General features: G+C 38.4%; 1 protein-coding gene and 1 long non-coding RNA gene across 3 annotated transcripts in view; both read right to left on the bottom strand.

Moving 5' to 3' along the window:
• AUTS2 (activator of transcription and developmental regulator AUTS2) overlaps window positions 1–18,534 on the bottom strand; it is a 1,182,161-nt gene that overhangs the window by 1,037,661 nt on the left and 125,966 nt on the right. The gene's annotated exons all lie outside the window — the stretch shown is intronic.
• The window catches only part of LOC142862440 (uncharacterized), a 95,944-nt gene continuing 84,423 nt past the window's right edge, over window positions 7,014–18,534 (bottom strand). The window contains exon 2 of the long non-coding RNA XR_012913522.1: window positions 7,014–18,534. This exon is cut by the window's right edge and continues 65,504 nt beyond it. This is a non-coding gene — a long non-coding RNA (uncharacterized LOC142862440).

Below are 18,534 nucleotides of genomic sequence, written 5' to 3'. Positions count from 1 at the left end.
TGAACACACTGCTCCATCTGTAAATATTACCAGGTGACAAAGGTAAATAATGTAAGAGTTTGAATGTGTCCATCTAGCCCCTACATTCCCTGAAGGGCCCTTTGGATCAAGGGCATACATCACTAGCAGTGATTTTACAGCAACAGAGATGGTAATATTATTATTATCACCAGGTATACAGCCCAGCCTGTGCTTTAGGAAGGGGGAAGAAGTTGTTCTGTTAGCCAGAGAAAGTTTCCTGCTTTCTAGACCACTGAAATGCAAAGGAGAAATAAATACTCAGTGACCTATTCTGAAACAAGTAAGGCAATGGAGACAAAGGAAGAGATGTTCAGAAAGGGGCCTCAGGAGGTCCAAGACTGCTCTCACGAAGCAGCCAAATACAGTGCAACACTTTGCAAAAGGCATTCCTTGGGAACAGCACGGGTATTCAACAAGACAACAGCCAAAAAGTGAATATTTGAACTTTCTGAGAAGCCTGTTTACAGTGTTTTCATGAGGCCTGTTTATGGGGATTCTAAGCAATATCTTATTTTAAAAAGAATCCTAGTGCTCTAAAAGTGTGAAAATCACTGGTCTAATAGAACAGATCCTGAAGAGAAGGCAGGAAATGAATAACCAAATGCTAATCCAGGTTTGGTGTCTTTCAGGACATAAACCTTGGTCTGCTCCACCCTACTAAGCTCCTCCTGATCAGTGAAAAGGGGTTAAAGATACATGTTCCTTAAAACCCAGAAATTCTACTCCTAAATATTTACTCAGGAGAGATGAAAATATATCTACACAAAAGCTTATACATAAATGTTCACAGCAGCCTTACTCATAACAGCCTCAAACTGGAAAACAACCCAAAAGCCCATCAACAGGAGAATGTCTAAACACATTGTAGTACATCCAACACTGGACTAACACAGAGCAATAAAATGAAACAGACTCCTGATACACGCCAACAACATGAATGAACATCAAAATAATTATGCTGGGTAAAAGAAGGCAGGCATAAAAGAGCATGTAACATATAATTCCACTTATTTAAAACTCTAAATAAGAAAATTCTACTCTGGCCGGGCGTGGTGGCTCATGCCTGTAATCCTAGCACTTTGGGAGGCTGAGGCGGGCGGATTGCTCAAGGTCAGGAGTTCGAAACCAGCCTGAGCGAGACCCCGTCTCTACCAAAAATAGAAATAAATTAATTGACCAACCAAAAATATATATACAAAAAATTAGCCGGGCATGCTGGCGCATGCCTGTAGTCCCAGCTACTCGGGAGGCTGAGGCAGTAGGATCACTGAGCCCTGGAGATTGAGGTTGCTGTGAGCCAGGCTGACGCCACGGCACTCACTCTAGCCTGGGCAACAAAGTGAGACTCTGTCTCAAAAAAAAAAAAAAAAAAAGAAAAAAAAGAAAATTCTACTCTATAGGGACAGGATGCAGTTCAGTGGTTGCCCAGGGCCAGGTGTATAAATGACAAACTGACTAGAAAAGAGATAAGGGAATTTTTAGGGTGATATAAGTGTTTTATATCTCAATAGGGTGGTATTACAATTCAATGCTCATAGAACTGTATACTTTAAATGGATGCATTTTATTATATGTAAAAATAAAGGTGAAAAAAAACATGTCCTACCTAACCCATGACAATGTTATTAATGAACAAATGACATAAGTTGTATGTGAAAGCTTAATGAACACACATGCCCTACAGATTATATAAGTATAGGGCAAAGCCATCAGCAAACAATGCAGTTTTTATTCTGAAAGCCAATAATATGGCACAGAAGGCAGTCCTGGATATTAACAATGATGAAAAAAACTAAAGTATTGAACACTTCCTTTGTGCCATGTACTACTCTAAGGACTTTACATATATCAACCTGTCTAGTCCTCACAACAACCCTATGAGAAAAGAACTATTATTATTCCCACATTACACTAGAGGAAATTGAGGCACTAAGAGGTTAAGTAACTTGCCCAAAGCCACAAGAAAAAACAGAGCAAAGAACTTTCAGATAAGTGATAGACAGTCTTACAGGTAGCAAAGTTCTAGGCCTGGAAAGCTACTTTCCTATCAAAGTGCTATCTGCAAGCCAGAGCCATCAGTCTGCAGAAGGCCTTCCTTAAAGTAGAAAGTTAGTTGTACAGGAGACACTATCTTTTTGTGGATTTGGGAAATAGCAAATAAAAACAGAAATAGGTAGAACAACAGAAAAAGAAAAGTTGATAATCTCTCTGCATGGAATTCATAAAAGTAATTCACAGGCAACAAATAATTATTAACACCATAACTAACCACCTACTATGTGAGGCTTTGCTAAGAGTTTTAAATGTGTTCCCATCCAACCTTCCCAGCAACCCTGAAAAACAGGAAGTATTATGATAATCACTGCATAGGTGAAGAAACTAAGTTATAGACAGGTAAAATAATCTGCCAATAGTATACACATTAGCTGAATGAAAGTAGTATACACAACTGAATGAAATCTACCTTCAAATCTAGTCATGATGCTTAAATCTACCCTAACCCTAATCTCAATGAAATCAAAGTTTCTAGGAAATAACAGAAAAAGGTAATAAAACTATGGACATTTCAACAAAGTGTGAATTGTCTCCATTTGTCCAATATTTTTCTGAGACTGAAAGAGTCACTGTTAGAGAGCAAACATGCTAAGCATAGTACTAAGGGCTTTAGGTAATCTTCACAATAGTCCTACAAAGTGCAAAGAGGAAAAAAAAAAAAAACTTTCCAGCTAGAATTGTGTGCCCAGCCAAATTACCTTTTAAGATGAATGGCAAATTTTCAGCAAACAAAATGGCAAACATATAGGTAAATCGAAAAAACTGTCTGTAGACATTATAATGTCTAGACTTTATATGCACTTGGGTCTTGGGGTGGGAGTGTGATCAGATATAGGGTAGTCATATGTATTATCCAAGGAGATTAAGATATAGATTAACTTTAGAATTCAAGTATATGTGATTTCATTTCAAGATTAATTACTAAAAGAATACAATGTATATCTTCAAAGCCAAATCAGGGTTCAGATAATGGAAGTGGAATAAGAAGCAACAAGTGGGAAATGGTGGTGCCTGGATTCAAATCAAGATGACAGGTTCCCAAGCCAAAAAACACTACCACCATACCACACACAATTAGCTCTGAGGGACTCACACGTGTATCCTCAGAAAGCAAGCCTACTACTTCTGCTTGTCATCTTTACTCAAAGCATATGAAGACTTAAGATTCAAATCCTCAATGGATCAACCTCATGAGAAATCACCACTATAGGCCACTCTCCATACACTGCACTTGTTTTTGGCTTCTGCAAAGGAAACTTTCCACGTAGTTTGGCAAATCAATAAAGTGGAACTAGAATCAGAATTTTTTATTGCTAGAGCTATCCAAGCCCACCACCATTTTAAATTTTGGCTAAAAATTAACAATCCCTGTGTAAAAGCCCTCTTTCTCATAGCCATAGCAGCAATAACCTCACACCTAGACTCTGTGCATTGATCTCCTATTGAAACACTTTTTAAGTATGTATTTGTCAAGAATCTTTAATTATGTTTCCCAATTGTGTCTTCCTTTCTTTCTATTGCCTAAAATTTCAATTGCAGTGCCTTAGAAGTAGATTAAAGACAAGCTCTTGTCAATCAGAGATGGCTTCTCCACCCCCTCCACTTCCACTGGTTACTAGTTCCAAATGCTGCCAGTCAAGAAAAATTCTTGCACATCAGCTGTCATTCATTCCTGTCTAAATGACGCTGGTCAGACTTCATTAGGAGCAATGTCTGATCAAAAGCTACAGCCAATCATGTCCACAGAACATTGAAGCAGCTGGTCTTATCTAGTTGGTGTCCGGCATAATTCCCATTCCTAGAGGATGTAAGCAGGGCCAGCCACACCTCCCCAGGGCCAAAAAGACAGCTAGTCGCGTCTCTGGCACATTTCAGATTGCTGTAAACTACTTGTGTCTTCTGCTGATTTTGTTCCCACCTCACTGGCCCACTAAAGATAGTCTCAGACTTTATTAAGTCTTCTTAGCCACAAAGACAACTGGGAATTTAGCAGTCTTCTTGTGTTCATTAGCTGGCTGTGCCACTGAGGGATTGAAGCCAAGCTGCTTATTTGTTTCTGATCCTCCAAACAGCAGGCTCAACCTTTCTCCTACACACACAAACATGCACCTTTCTACACACCACCGCAGCATCCACACTCTCTCCAAACAGACCATATACAGTACATTAAGGAAGTATTAAAGAATTAGCACTTTTCTCATAACAAAAACCTCAAAGATTAAATGCTTACAACTCAAATACTTATTTCCCACTGTGTTGACACCATATTATTATTGATAACATTTGTTTAAATGGATGGGACAGGTGGAAGAGTTTTTTAAAATACTTAACAGTATGACAGAAACAAGAACAGGATTTGGTTTAGATGTTTTTGGTTGTTGTTTTCTTTTGAACTGGCAAACATTATTCTCTGGTTGGACTATCCTGTCTGTCCCTAAGACCATTCTAGTGCAGAGAGGTCTACAACCAAGATTCAACATGCCAGTCATGTCCTTAAATCCCAGATATGTATACCCACATCAGGAACCTGGCTATGTCAATATGCAGGTGCAGAATAACTCAGAGGTGGGCCATTCACGCCAGAGTTTGCCTGGGTTCAGAGTGAATCAGAAGTTATTAGTAACAGAAGTGGTTATTTAAATGTATGATTTCATCCTAATTAAAACTAATGGGGGAGAGAATTTGCATTTAGCTGCCTAGTAAATAGCTCCATTATTTCACTTTTAATATCTGAAAAGTATGAGAGAAAGATAAGGTTTTTAGGGCAGAAGGGAGGGAGGTGAAGGTGGTGGGTTGCAGTTCCCCACCCCCCTCCAGACTGGTTTTATACCATATTCCTCTCACAGTGCTTTTTAACAACCTCCACCTATGCAACCAACCCCCTAGGCCAGAACCTAATAAAACATTCCATCTTAGAAAGCTAACAGTCCAGTACACCTAAGAAAACCACCCAGGGACACCAGAGAACATCTTGCATGCACATTAATAACTGCAGGATATCTGATTAGGAGAATGCAAAATAAGAAGCCATTAATAGCAGCCCTCAACTCCCTCCTCCACACTGATTACCAAAAGAACAGCAGCAGCTGAATCAGAGCTAAATCCTATTCACAAGGGACCTGGGGCAACAAAGAGGAAAAAAACCGTTAGAGTAGTGCTTCTCAAGGGAAGCTACTTTAAGTCATTTTGATTCTGGCGTCAATCACGCCTGCCACAAACCAATAAGCATGTATAACCCAAGCAAAGACTAAATTCCATTCCTTCCCTCCCTCCCAAGGCTCAGCACAGTGCACCTAGCATACTTAATTGCCCTGCCAACCAAACTCAGCAAGGCCTCCAGAGGAATTCAGCTGGTCCAGAGATACACACAGTTTACCCTGAGAGCACAAAAATATCAGCCAAGAGATGGAACTGACAGCCTCCGGGCCAAGGCAGCCTGTTCTCTCTGACAAGAGCAGACTAACCAGGTGACTTCTGAACAACTGTTTTACCCTCTCTGTGCCTCAGTTTCTTTTATCTGTAGCCTATCTGTCCCCTGGGGTTTTTGTGGGAAGCAAACAAATTAATTCACATAAAACACTGGGACAAGTGCCTAATACAAAGCAAGTGCGCTCTCCCTCGCCGCCCCCCCCCACTTCTTTCTAGTACATATAAAGGAGGCTGAAAACGATGGAAAAGGAGGGAGAAGTAGATGAAAAAGGAGAGGAGGAGGAAGAAGAGGAGAAAGAAAGGGGGGGGAGCTTGATCTAAGAATGTGGTTTAGATATACAGATAAAGAAACTAATAGCCAACAATTCCACACCCCTGCATGAACTATAGCCTCCCTTTTCTGTATGTCTCTCCCTTTCACACACACATAGCTTCCCCTTCCTGGCTTAGCCATCAGTGAAGGAGACCAGAATTCCCTTTCTCTGCAAGAAACCTCAACAAAAAAATCATTAAAGAGTTTCCATAAACACAATGTTTTGAGATTGATAAGGGATCTTTGGATCCCCAACTTTCTGAAAGTCAAAATGAATTTGCTGGTAGAGAGCCAATGTTTCCAATTTGATTTGGCAGAACATACCCAGTTAGGATGTTCTCTCAATATAATTAGCAAAGCACTGTCAATGAGCAGTTTAGCTATTGACAATACCTGTTGCAATTTAATTTTAAATGTCAATGAGTTGTTTGGGTTCATTGTAACAAGGTTTTTATGCATGACAAATAAGCATCCTAGAGCAACAGGATGGATGATCAAAACAAGAGGGTGAAGAAAATCAATAGGCACTGTGTAAGGGGCTGCCTTTCAAATACTCTGCTGTGGCTGTGACTGCTCTGTGCTGCTTCTCCCAGGAGCAAGTTAGGGATTCAGGAAGTATGTCACTGTCACCCACCTTCTCAACTGATGCCCACTGTTCCTAACAGAGATTATAACCAAGCCTAGGCAAAAATGCTAGTCCAAGCAGGAACTCAGTCCTAAGTACACCACAGTAATCCTGCTTGACTTTTACTAGCTAGGTGATCTTGAGCAAGTTATTTAACCTCTCTTTGCCTCAATTTCTTCATCTATAAGATTAGGGTAATCGTAAGGATTATATGAGCAAACTTATATAAGCATTATCACAGTACCTGGTACCTTAATGTCCACTCAATAATTGCAGCCTCTTGTTATTGTTATTGAATTGAATTAAATGGTTGATACTACTCAAAAAAAAAGATGATCTATACATTCACACAACATAGCAGGGTGTCACCAATTCAAGTATCTATCATGTAGGACCTTGAATAAAGTTGACTCAACCCATGAAAAAAACTTAGGAAGAGGTGAAGTATACAGCAAAGTGGAAAATTTGTACCTCTTTTCTAGAGCACACCGGCTCTCATGGAGCTAGGCATGGAGCATGGCCTGGTGCTGGCAGATCTTCTGATTTTCCAAATAATAACCCAAATCTGGATTTTTAGGTAAAATTTTCATGTGGTTTTTTTTTTTTTAATTTCACACTTTATTCTCATTACATTGGGCAGGGAGAGGAAAGAGCTATGCACCAATGTGTAGATTGTATTTTCTTTTTTATTTTTCTTTTTTTTTTGTCTTTCAGACAGAATCAAAGTCCAGGTTCTAATTGTCTTTAAGTATAGGATCTGGAACAGAATCAGAAGAGAGTAGACCACTACTGTTGGGGAGATGGGAGCTGCCAGGAAAAAGACAGGGGATAGGCATAGAGCTAACAATGGAAAGTTCATGTTCCAGGGTTGCCATCTAGGTACCCAAGGAACCTACATGTACCTCACAGGTGAAGGAGCCCACAGTGGCCAACTGAAGTGAATAGGGATGGCAAAGGCCCAGGGCTGGTATCCAGGTGGTGGAAGGCCAGGAACATCTGCACAGGGAGGACCTGAAAAGATACTGGCCTTCCATCTGTATCCCTGAATCCTCCCTTCACGAGGACAGGGCAGGGTTTGTGCACTGACCTCATGAGTAGTCCAGTAAAACTGCAGTCCCCAACCTTTTTGGCACCAGGGACTGGTTTCATGGAAGACAATTTTTCCACAGACTGGGGTGGGGGTGCGGAGTTAGGGGTGGTAAAGGTGGAGCTCAGGTGATGATGCAAGCAATTGGGAGCAAGACACTGGGCAACTGCTTTAAATCATTCATGATTTTTCTCTCTCAACTCTTCAAATTCAAGAGATGTCCATTCTTTTATGAAGCTCTGGATCTCCTAGCCACTCTAAGGTTTTTCTGGTTTCTTGGTTTCTTTTTCCTTCTGTCTTTTTCTTTTTCCTGTTCTTTTTCCTTCTGTCCTTCCTAAAGGTGTCTAGTAATTTTAGTCTGATGTCTCTTTTTTCTGCACTACTGGGATGCAGGAGTCAGGAGATGCCCAAGTATGGAAATATGTTTCCTCTGCTCTCCTGGCAGTCTCTCTCAAATGTTAGCAACTGCCTTCAAAATTTTTAAAACATCAAATAGGCTAAATGAACTAAAAGTGTGGCTGGACCAAGTTTATGGAATGCAAATCTGAGACCTCTCCTGTCTAGTGTAACCCTTAGAACCTTCCTGGGGAAAATCCACCAAAAGAAGCCTTATCAAAGTCCAAAACCACACAGGGCCCACAGAGAGTCTGGAGTGTTCTCTAAATCATAGGACAAGAAGTTTCAGCAGGTGCTTCCTTGCTCACTTCCCGCCTGCTCACGGAGAAGGGAAGTGGATGATTTATAAGTTGCAAAGGTGATGCAAAATGCTAATCAGCTTTAAGCTAACACTGTATAACACAAGCAAATTTATATCCTCACTAAAATAATTCAAATGCTTTTCATGCAGAATAGCAGGCAAGGATAAAGATGAAGTGATAACAATTCAGAGACTTCACAAAATATCCCAATTAATCTCAGTCATAAACCTAAAACAGATTCTCACTTCTCTTTGGGAACAGGAACATACCATAACAACTGGAAAAAATCACAGGAAATATCCAAGTTAAATCAAATCAGCCAACAGGTTTCCCAATTTGTATGCCTAGGGAATTTCACTGTATTTCTGAGATGACTTTGGTTTACTACAATATCCTTGGTATCCTATTCCCCTTTGCCAAATAAGGATTGGGAAGGAGGAGATGAGAGTCATGAAGGGAGGATAGGTGTATGGTGGGAGAAAGGTACATAGATCACTAAATAGATGGGTGGTTAAATCAGAATTCTCCAGGACAATAGAAAAAAAAAAAAGGTTCAAGGAATACCATCCTAAACAATTTTCACCTTCTTCAACATATGCATGTATGCAAACAAATATTCACTGAGTACCACTAATATCAGGTACTGTTCTAAGTGCTGGAAATCCAGCACTACAGAAAACAAAGCCCCTGTACTCGTGAAGCTTACATCCTTGAACCTTCCATACTGAGATGTAAGAATTAATCTTTGAAGTAGGTATCACAGAATTTTTATGTTGGAAAGGACCTTAGAAATCTCATTCAGCACTGAATCTGAGATATTTAGGTTCATACAAAAGTAATTGTGGTTTTAGCAATGTTGATATTGTCATTTGATATTGGAATACATTCTTAAATGTGGTTATGTTAGACATCATTTAACATGCATTTCTCTCTTTATGGTTTTTTGCTAATGACTTATTACTTGCTGTTTATTTTGTATTTATTTTAGACTATGGAACTGATGTTAGACAAAAAGCAAATTGAAGCAATTTTCTTATTTATTAAAGTTCAAAATGGGTTGTAAAGCAGTGCAGACAACTCACAACATCAACAATGCATTTGGCCCAGGAACAGCTGGGTATACAATGCAGTGGTGGTTCAAGAATTTTTGCAAAGGAGACGAGAGCCTTGAAGATGAAGAGTGCAGTGGCCGGCCATCGAAAGTTGACAAGGACCAATTGAGAACAGTCATAGAAACTTATCCTCTTACAACTACATGAGAAGTTGCCAAAGAACTCAATGTCTACCATTCTACAGTCATTCAGCATTTGAAGCAATTTGGAAAAGTGAAAGATCGGATTGTGACATGCAATGAAAAGTAGATTTTATGTGACAACCAGCAACAATCAGCTCAGTGGTTGGACCAACAAGAAGCCCAAAGCACTTCCCAAAGCCAAACTTGCACTAAAAACAGGTCATGGTCAGTTTGGTGGTCTGCTGTCAGTCTGATCCACTACAGCTTTCTGATTTGAGTGAAACCATCACATCTGAGAAGTATGCTCATCAAATCGAGGAGATGTACTGAAAACTGCAATGCCTGCAGCCATCATTGGTCAATAGAAAGAGCCCGATTCTTCTCCACAACACCCAACCGCACATGGCACAACCAACGCTTCAAAAGTTGAATGAATTGGGCTACGAAGTTTTGCTTCATCCACCATATTCACTTGACCTCTTCTTCTAGCATCTGGACAACTATTGCAGGGAAAATGCTTCCACAACCAGCATGATACAGAAAATGCTTTCCAAGAGTTCGTGGAATCCTGAAGCACAGAATTTTATGCTACAGGAACAAACTTATTTCTCGTTGGCAAAAATGTGTTGATTGTAATGGTTCCTATTTTGATTAATAAAAATGTGTGTGAATGTAGTTAAAATGATTTAAAATTCATGGCCCAAAACTGCAATTACTTTTGCACCAACCTAATAAAAATTTCCTCCATACCCTTTATTCAACAAGCATTTCACTAATCCCTGCCCTCTCTGACAGCCTTAGCTGAGCCCTTACTGAGCTCCACATCAGGGGGCAGTGCAGCCACCTCCACTGAACAGAACTCGCCACACTATAATGGTGTTAGTGGCCTATTTGTGGAGCCCAAGGCTTCTGGCAAAGGGTTCTGCTAGCTTTGGGAAGAGGTCTTAATCTGCTCATGTCCCTGAGTTTGCTTCTACCTAAATAGCCCCATTCCTCTTATCAACTGATAGTCAGGAGACTTCTTTTGGGGAAAATAATAGTTTCACAGGCTAAAAATAATAAAACGTAAAAGCAGTATTTCATGAAAACTGATAGTCCTCTGGTCCCCTCTGTTAAACTTATTTTCTGTTAAACCCAGGTCTACTCTGTCAGGCCACCAGAAGTGTGATTCCTCCTCCACAAGATAACTCTACTTGGTAAGCATCTGAAAAGAGCACAAGTTACCACCTCCTCTCATAACCAGGTCTGATACCCCAAGTTCCTCATTCACAATGATCCAGGTACTTCTTCATTCTTTTGCCCTTACTAATCCAAAAAAACACATAATGAAGTGTGTTTTAGCAATGGCATTGTCCTATATAAAGATTTACAAAAACCATTCTCATAAAATCATAAGTCAGAGACTTGACATAGGGGAGAAAAACTATATCCTTAAAATTACATATGAAAACCTGGAGCTTTTGGAGAATGCAATTTAGTTGTCTGAATATCAAATGTACATGTGCTTATAAAGAGTCAGATTCAACATACCAAATCAGAATTTCCAGGGGAAAATGCCTGGAAATCTGTTTTGTTAATGAATCGCCCATATGGTTTACATTGAAACTGGGGTCTGCGGAGGGAAATTAGCGTGTTAGACAGAGACTCTCAGCTGAGAAGACCTCAATTTATACAAAAATCTTTTCAGAGCATTTATAATTTCACTGGCCATCAGTAGCAGAGAAATGACTCCTGGAATTAGTGGTGCTAAATGATTATATAACAGTACTCTGGAGACAAGAAAAGGAAAAGAAAGTTCTATCTTATACTTCAGGAAGTCTAAGAACCTACTATTATGAGGAAATTCCTCACCCCAACATGCAAGTGCCTAGACAATAAAGGGAAATTTTTTATTTATTTATTTATTTATTTATAGCCTGGTAGCAATGTAATAAAATCCAGTTTTCTCCAGCCATGGCTGCTAATAGGATCCCCAGTCTCTAGCCCTTCATCATGCCCCTCATCCCCAATGAACCAAACTCCACTGAGAAAATGAAACTTCATCTATTACTTTTAAGCAGGTTTTTTAAAAATATAAGTCCCCAGGCACCAGAAGAGACTTTTCTTCACCTATTTAAAAAAAAAAAAAAAAAAAAACCTAAAGAGGAACAAAGAGTTATTACTGGCACTTGAATCTACATCAGAAAAATGGCAGCCCTTCAAACTCCACACGTGGAAGAACTCTTCATTTTAAGCTGAAAATGGGAAATTAATTTTCAAGTCTCTTGTCTAGGAGACAGCTTTTAAAAAGGTATTAACCAACATTTGGAGATTAATGCAAACACAGCCATCTTGTTTTAGTGAGTACAATCCAACTTTTATTAAGACAAAGACAGATTCAGAGTAATTAAGAGCTTGTCCAATATCTAGAATTTTATGACTCTAAATATTAGTGAAGCTGCCATTCTTACCAGCTCTACCTCAGAGCTATTGCATTATAAATCCTCGGTGGTAATGAAACACCAGCTAAAAAGAGGTTGAATAAGTCTCATTTAAAACCAGCCTTCCCCTGGGTCACTATACTGATTTTAGTATAATGTACAGCCCCTCTTAGAACATTAATAGAACTGGAAAAAGGTGAGTGGTTTGGGATTTGCTATTAAGGAGCCCCAAAAAAGATAAGCCATAGGAACTATGTCTTAACAATGTTGAATCTTGAGAAACTCCCTGGTGCCAAAGCCTAGAAACATCTTGCAGATTTGGGCAGGAAAAGGACAATACACCCACACTGGAGATGCTAGTGGTGGCTCATCTATGAAGCACACCCTTAACACTATGCACTGTTTACATAATATAGTAGACTCACTTATTATTTTAAAAAAAGAAAAAAACTTCAAAAAGTTAACATTTCATTTAAAAAATACCCAATGGTATGCTTTCTTCTCCCCAAATATTTTTTTAAATAGTGCCAATCTACGTCCTTGGTTAGTCACTTCTCATTGGACTAGTTTAATCAATGTTACCACCTTCAAACCTCTATCTACCACTGGACTGAGGGGACATTCGTGGAATATGACCAAAATATCGACAACCAGTCATCACTTTTTCATACTTCATATAATCAAAGACTCTTGGATAAGAAACTCCTAATACAAATTTACTCTGCACTTAAAAGGTCACCAAAGAGTTAATCACATAGTGACTATGCATAGTTCTCTCTCTGCTCTTTCATCAAATTTGCCACCCACTGACCAAACAGGGGAATTCCAAAGGTTCCTGGGTCCCAGCCACTAATAGTGATTATCTAAAAGAAGTCTGTCATCTCTACCCTCTTAGGAGAGAAATGACATGTCAATTATGTACCTCACCTGAGCCATAGCCAGTTCTCTATATCCCAAAAGCATACATGGTACTTGATGAACTGGAGTAGAAGAAACATAAATTAGCAAAACTCAAGCTGCTAAACAGAATGGGCTCTGTTCTTCTCAATAGACACCCTTAAGTGGAAATTAAATACCAAACCATATTCAAGGAAATAACACCCTTCAGCTTTCTCTGTCCACTAGGCACCCTACTCCTCTATGAGAAACAATACCCTCTTCCTAAAGGCATAAATCTTACAGAATAAAAACTGTGCCAAGAAAAAGAAATTTAAATTGAGACATCATGCTTTCTTTGACTATTCAAAGATACTGTCAGAATATAATAAATTATCTCTTAGCAAATTAACAAAGGTACCCTGTTCTAAAACGAACAAAGATTTTTTTATTAAATGCTTTTGCTTTTATTGCCTATAACATGACTTTATTTTTTAGTCAAGATAGAAACAGATACCTTATATTTGGGTCTTATTTTCTGAAATTAGCCATAGTCAACATTTCAGCATTGTCATTTATAAAATAAAATGTGAAAGAAAAAAATAAAAACCAAGAAACACCAGGACACACAGAAACACACCCATGGGTTTCCAGAAAAAAGGAATTCCATGGAAAACAATGCTGATTCAGCCAAGAGTCTTCCACAGAGCCAGCACCCTGTGTTTGTTTAGTGGTTGACTCTCTTCATGGACACTTGTAAGAATGACCACAGAGAATACACACTCCCAAATCTTTATTTTATTATGGATTAAGTTTACTTCCTCATGGAAGGGTTAAATCACTCAAACCTGCTCTGAGGACCTATGCGTAACTGCCCATTCCCCACCTTTATGACAGCAAGAAGTATTTTAAAGCTGGCACTCGCCAACCCCCACGGGCTACTGACCTGTCAGTGGTCTGTTAGGAACCTGGCCACACAGCAGGAGCTGAGCCAGCAAAGCTTCATCTACCTGTATTTACAGCAGCTCCTCACTGCTTGTATCACCACCTAAACTCCACCTGCCCCCCACAGTCCAGTCCATAAAAAAACTGGAAAAATTCCATGAAACCGGTCCCTGGTGACAAAAAAGTTGGGAACAGCTGCTCTAAAGGCAAGGTATCAAGGTATTGATTAGTCTGGCATAGCACTCAACATGATGACTAGCCCCGAAAGAACAATTTTGACTTTTTAAGTGAATGCGTCATGATACTAAAATTAAGACTTGGGTCAACAGCCTTCCTATAGGCTTCTAACCCCAATGAACAGATATTTTTAAGCACCTACTATGGTGCTAGGCTAGTAAGGTATGGAAATAAACTAATCCCCCTGTTTGGTCAGTGGGTGGCAAATTTGATGAAAGAGCAGAGAGAGAACTATGCATAGTCACTATGTGATTAACTCTTTGGTGACCTTTTAAGTGCAGAGGAAATTTGTATTAGGAGTCTATTATCCAAGCGTCTTGAAATTTGCTCTACAAAGTGATTCCTAATGCACTGTTTAATGTAATCCTCATAAAAAACATGTTCCCTATTTTACAGATGGGGAAAGAGCAGCCTTAGCAAGCCAGAGGCTGACTTGCCTGAGATAACTTACATAATAAACAGCAATGTCTCCTGACTCTATGTTCCAGCTCTAAGTACAGGGACAACCCATATGAACAAGAGACAATTCTTATAATCACACAGGGATTTAGAATTTAATATAGGTAACAAGACATTGGCATGAAGGTACACGACAAATGCCAACCGAGTATACACAAGCTTCACAGGCACCTAAAAGGCAACCTCTTGAAGCAATGAATAAAGTACTCATGGAACATTTAAAAATCCATTCTGTATACAAATGAGAAAAAGCATGTGAAAGGGCTCTATGAATCATAAATGTTACACAAATGTTAGCTGTTAATAAAGGTAATAATAACAGCTACAATTTACGGGCACTTGCCATGAGTGAGACACCATTTGAGCACTTCACATACATTTTCTTATTTAATTAAACCATTTATCAATATCATTCCCATTTTACAACTGAGGAAACTGAGTTTAGAAAGCTTAAATTACTCACAAGGTCATTTAAGTGGCAAAGTTGAGTTAAACAAGTCTTTCTGGCAAAGCCCACTTTTTTAACCACTATCTATACAGCCAGTGTTTATTTTTCCTGTAATCATTATTGTTATGTAGTCCCCAAAGTCCTCACCAAGTCCTCATATCTGGCTCAGACCCTGTATGTTTCTGATGAACATCCTCAACTTGCAATTTTTTCTATACTCAGATGGTCAAAGTCTGCAGATAATAATAGGGTCATGGTTAGTTTCTGAAAACTCTCTAACTAATGAGAAATGGTTAGTTTCTGAAAACTCTTTCATGTTTAGTTTCTGAAAACTCTCTAGCTAATCCAAGAAATGATGGTGCACACATATTAACAATCAAAGGTTACAGTTATATGGTATGTTAAACACTTTCAACTGAGGTTCTTAACAGTGCTTAAGAGAGGGCTTAAATACATTTTAAAAAATTGTCTGTACATTCGTTATTCTCATCCCAGCTTTATAGATTAGTAAACACACACTTGCAGACATTACAGGAAACTGAATAGGAATTCTGGCTGCTTCCATTCCTCTCCCAAGACTTATGAATAACACAAGCTCCTGCTTTAGCCCACATTTCCTCATGGCATAGCAGGTAAGAGGGTATATACAACAACAGAAATTTAAACATATTTAAAAATTTTATTTTAATTAAACCACAGGAATTATGGAGGGAACAGAACTGGTGTTAGATTTCTTAAGGGATGACAACTTTGTTAATGTTAAAGCAACAGAAGAAAACATAAAGAACTCAATCTCATAAACTCCTTTATAATGAAAAACTAAAATAAAAAGAAATAAACCCGGGGAAAGTATTCATGACAAATATCACAAAGGGTTACTATATACACAAAACATAAAAATCTGCTGGCATAGTAGCACACTCCTATAATCCCAACTACTCAGGAGGATTACTTCAGCCCAGGAGTTTAAGTCCAGCCTGGGAAACATGGCAAGACCCTGTCTCTTAAAAAAAAAAAAAAAAGGAAAACTTTTAAACACACACATACCAGTTAAGAAAAAAAAAAATCCCAACTCATAAACCATTAGAAAGCAAACATGAATGGATCTCAAATTTGTATACAAAAATAAAAAGAACTTTTTTAGTAATACAGTTATAAAAGAAATCCAGTAGCTTTTATCCTTAGAAATGTCAATGATGATCATTCTTAAGACAAGTATACCACATATTGCTGACTGGATTATATATAGTATACAGTGTAAACTGTACACTGATAAAACCTAAGGGAAAAACAAAAAATGCACCCTGTTACTATTCCACAAGAAAGAATGTATTGAAGAAAGTAAGGAGGTGGAGATTCTATGCACAGATAAATTCATTATAGTATGAACAGTACAAAATTGCAAACTTACATTAGAAGAAAATATAAAGTATGGCACAATTTCATGTACTATTATGTTGCATTAAATTATTAAGTATATAGCAACAGAAAATGGATTGTCAGTGTTAAGCAAAATACAAGATTATTTCAATGTTATGATCTTAACACCACAGAAGTAATGTTCAAATTATATATAAATCAGAGAAATAAAGGTATAAAATGAAAAAGGGGGGATTTCTTAAAGAGAAGCCTGTGAATAGTTTTGTCTTTATAAAAATGTTATTAAAAGAAATGAGTATGCATGTGTTAAAAACAATCATAAATAAAGGAAAGCAAGTCTCCTCTCACCCTCTGCCCACCTGCTTCCTCTGCCTTGAAAGAAAAAACATATTTATATTATACCTCTAACTCAATAAATATATATACATATGAATTTAAAGTTGCTCATATCAAAGCCTTTTCTTCCCCAAAATGCCTCACCCTTCACAGAAAAATGAGGTTTAGAGTTGGACATGGTATATTCAATTCGATTAGGAACAATAAAATAGTACAGCCAACATGTCACACACACAAAAATATGAAAATATCATAGATGCTTGCTTTTCTGTGTGCACTGTAAAATTTAGCTCACAAGAAGATTTTCCATGCTGTTTCTACTATGAAAGCACTAAAAAATACAACAATCATCTGAATTTTTTAACATCCCATGGCAGGTAGATACTGGCTATTTCCTAGAGAGGATTTTCCATAACACTGAGCAGAAAGTTGAGATTAAAGCTCTGCTAGCGCTGACTGAAATTAATTCTCTACAGCTGTTTAGGGAACTTGTATCAGGGAAAGAAGGACTCAGCTGACTTGTTCCAACCTCTCTTTTCAAGAAGGAAAATGTTTAGGGGGGAAAAAAGCCACAATAAAACACCTACCAGCCTAATAGCTTGTGTGTTTCCAAACAACAACATGATTTGACTGCAAAATTTGTCTCCTTTTTTCTTTAAAACCTTTTTAGGAAGACTTCACTTCTGACTGAACTATCTACCCCTGGGAAGAATGGATGAATCAATGTTTGTCTAGAGACATTAAATTAAAAAGACAGAAAAACCTAAAATAGCAAAAAACCTACACAAGTCATTTCTAGAATATGCCTACCCAGTTCATTACTATGCAGATTTCACAAACATTTCCCTAATCCAGGGAAAGTTACTCTCTAAAATAGTACATTTATGTGCTTTACCAAGAGCACTCCTTAGCTTTCTAGTTGCTGGTTTGTAGGCTGCATTGTGGCAGGTTTAGGGTGAGAATATCCCGAATTATCAGGAATAGTAGCCACACAAAGCAGCACCTCAGCAATGGGACTCCATGTCCCTCAGGAAGAGGGATCTCTCCACACAGCTTCGAATTCCTCCTCCATCTCTTCCTCATTCAACTGTCCTGTTCCATAGTATCAACAATCTCTTCCATTTGGGGGCCCACTTCAACTACTACACACATATTCCACTGAAATAGCTCCCATTCCAGTAATCTACGACATTTCTTTTTCAGTGTACCACACTAAAATCGCATTAGCACATGGGTTCTCAATTTTGGCTACATTGGAATAATCTGGAGAATTTTTTTTTCATGACTATTCATTCCAGACTTTATTCAGATTTTTCCAAGTTTTGCACTAATGCCCGTTTTCTGTTCCAGGACCCAACTGAGAATACCACGTTACATTTTTTGCATTTGCTTTTAAGAATATTCGATTCTATTAAGGTACATGAATAAGTTTGTAAAACAGAAGTGAAGCATTTTAAGATATATTAAGTATAGAAAAATAGTAAATACAGCACATATGTGTTCAACATAGAACAAAATAGGCTTAAAGATACATCAGTTACCTGAGTACTAAATATTTACTATACATTAAATATGCATGATATACAGAAGATGCTAAATATGTAGAAAAGCACTATGTATATTTAGAGTACACTACTTATGAGCACTTAAGATACATCAGGTCTAATTCAGCCACCAACTGATGGCACTCATTCTAGTCCCATGTGTCTTCTGTATGAGAACACAAGTAACATTTGTGTTTTCAGCAGCAGCTACAGCTACTGGCTAGGCACACTTGTCCCTGAGTCCCCCGGATATAGTATGTATGTGTGATTGGCCCAAAGCACCTTCTATCTGTGGGTACCTCGCTCTAACCTCATCAGTGGTCTTCATTACCCCGCTATTAGTGAGGAAGGATGTTGCAACACAGAAACAGGACATGTGAACGTTGTGTGCCCAGATTTATGTAGTGTGGAATTTGCATCCCGGTTG

Source organism: Microcebus murinus, chromosome 19, assembly GCF_040939455.1.
Source record: "Microcebus murinus isolate Inina chromosome 19, M.murinus_Inina_mat1.0, whole genome shotgun sequence".
Classification (NCBI taxonomy): domain Eukaryota; kingdom Metazoa; phylum Chordata; class Mammalia; order Primates; family Cheirogaleidae; genus Microcebus; species Microcebus murinus.
This window is presented reverse-complemented; position numbering and strand designations above follow the sequence as displayed.